Source organism: Lepus europaeus, chromosome 17 (genome assembly GCF_033115175.1).
Source record: "Lepus europaeus isolate LE1 chromosome 17, mLepTim1.pri, whole genome shotgun sequence".
In the NCBI taxonomy this organism is placed as follows: Eukaryota; Metazoa; Chordata; class Mammalia; order Lagomorpha; family Leporidae; genus Lepus; species Lepus europaeus.
Genome location: NC_084843.1, coordinates 32,990,697 through 32,993,513, shown reverse-complemented (window position 1 = coordinate 32,993,513; position 2,817 = coordinate 32,990,697).

Below are 2,817 nucleotides of genomic sequence, written 5' to 3'. Positions count from 1 at the left end.
CTTGTTGGTTGTTCTTTGTTTATTAGGTCTCTCTCTTCATAGAGCATAAACATTATGAGAGCAGAGATTTCATTTTATTTAAAAATTGAATAAGCACAGATTGAGCACCTCTAATCTGAAAATTCCAAATCTGAAACTCTGTGAATGCCACCACGATCCCACAAGTAGAAGATTCCGCACTTGCCCTCATGACAGGTCACAGTCAAAATGCAGGGATGGCTGTTGTGGCACAGCAGCTAAGCTGGCGCTGGGGATGCCTGCGTCCTCTGAGTGCCTGTGCTCCACCTCCACTTCTGATTCAGCTTCCTGCTCCTTGCACCCTGGGAAGCAGCAGGTGAAGGCCCAAGTTACTTGTGTTCTGGCCATTCATATGGGAGAACAGGATGAGTTCCAGGCTCCTTGTTTTGGCCTGGCCCAACCCCAGCTGTTCCAGGCATTTGAGGAGTGAATCAGCAAATGCAAGATATCTCTTTCTCTTATGTGCATGTATCACTCTGCTTTTCAAACAAACATTTTTTAATACAAAATGCAAGCTCAATAAAAATGTATGAAATTGCCTTCAGTCTATGTGTATATTTACAAAACATATATGTATTTTGTGTTTCAATTTCAGTTTGATTCCAAAGATAACTCATTATGTAGATGCAAATACTATTATTCTAAAATCTGAAAAAAAATCCAAAACACTCTGTTCCCATTCATTTCAGGTAAGGTATATTCAATCTGTGTCTTAATTGTATTCAGCTTTCCCTAAAGGAATAAAAGAAATAATAAACCCGAATTTTGCTTTTTAGAGATTTATAACCTAAGACACACTGGGAGGGCCTGGCGCCATGGCTCACTTGGTTAATCCTCTCCCTGTGGCGCCAGCATCTCATATGGGCGCCGGGTTTTAGTCCTGGTTGCTCCTCTTCCAGTCCAGCTCTCTGCTGTGGCCTGGGAAGGCAGTGGAGAACCACCCGAGTGCTTGGGCTCTTGCACCTGCATGGGAGACCAGGAGGAAGCACCTGGCTCCTGGCTTTGGATCGGCACAGCACCGGCCGTGGCGGCCATTAAGGGGTGAACCAACGGAAGGAAGACCTTTCTCTCTCTCTCTCTCTCACTAACTCTGTCAAAAAAAAAAAAAAAAAAAAGACACACTGGGGCAATATCATTTTTATGTGCATGCACACATATACACAATTTATAAAATAAATGAACATTGAAGTCTTCTTAGCATATGAGGCAAATCTAGAAAAAGAATAAAATGGTGATTTCTGAACAAGTATCTCTGAGTGAACAGCATCTTCAAAGTAGATACCATGAAAGACAAGCTAATTATTACACTGATGATTACAGTCTGTGACCCATCTTTCCGAAAGGGTTCTTAAACAGGCGCTGGACGTTTATATCATTTGGAAGCCCAATTATTGTCATAAAGTTGCTTAGTCGTTATGAACTGGAACCTGAGGAGGTGGATACTATTTAAATAAACGCCATTATTAATGTCATGGAGCATGTGGGCTCATGTGTCTGTCCATCCTCTCTAGGGAATTCCTGCCACTGAACTAGGTTAGGGCAGCCTCTCCGTGGACTACCCTAGGCTGTGTCCAATTCCATTTTCTGCATTTCCCTTTTCTGGCCATTGGTTCCTGAGCTGCATTCCGGAGCATGAACAGTGCCTACAGATGGAGCATGGCTCACATGCATGCCTGCTACTCTTCAAATGTAGAAGATGTCTTTGTGGGAAAAAAAAAATCACGCAGCACGATGAATCACTCTGTTGTAGTTCCTTCTTGGATAAAAGACTCAAAAGTGGGTCCACTATTTTTTAATATTAAAAGAAGTTTATCTGTAGTCTCAGAAAAAGTGGGCAACACTGTTCTAGGCTGACCATCCACTTCCTCTGTGAGACTCCCCTAAGCACATCCAAATACAATTGATTAGTTCCTGCCAATCACACTCTCTTAATTGACGTTGGAGTGTTTCCAGTTTTGGAGTTTCCTGATTTATGACCGCAGATGGCCAATTTCCTCCACTATGAATTTGACAGCCATGTTACTAATCTTGATTCCCTTCATTCAAAGCTCTGGCGGATCTCTACAGCAAAGGAAAGAAGGGAGGGGAAGAGAGTAATTAGGTTTCTGGGAGAGGAGTGGATTTTGAGGTGGGATGTGGCAGAATTTCATAAAGAACGCACTCCAGGGCTGTGGAACCAGCTAGCGCCCATTCGGGAGGCCCCAGGACGATGGGGCCGCCGCCCTGCGAGCTGAGGCAGGCGGAATGCAGGCTGGGAAGACACCTCTGAACGCCGAGGCGAGGCGGAGAACTTCCCTCAGCAGGCACGGAGGCGGCACTGAGGCAATCAAACAGGTGAGCGGTCTGACCGGATTGGCCGCCTAGTGATCAACCTTACAATTTCTGCGGCGCCCTCTTCCAGACTCAGCCCGCCCGCAGGCGGGCTTCGAGCTAGGTGGTGGCGGCGCTCGCAGGGAGCCGAAGCGGAGGCCGGGCCTCCCCACACCGCCCGAGACGCTGTCCTGGTGCTGCCCCGGCCCCTGCAGCCGCCGCCGCGCCGCCGCCGGGCGTTGCACCTGGGCCCGGCTGGCCGCCGATTGGACAGCTCGGGGCGACCCCGCTGTATCGCGAGACGAGATTGGCAGCGCGGGGCTGCATGTGCCCCCGCGCTGGCTTTGTACGCGGAGCCGCCTGCCGGTCCTTTAACAATGGGCGGCGCGGTCGCCCCGGCGGTGGGCCCGAGCTGAGGCTGGTGCTTCGCGGCCGACTGTCCGCAGCATGAACGGGGCCGGCACCCCCCGCACGCCGGCGGGGCTGGGG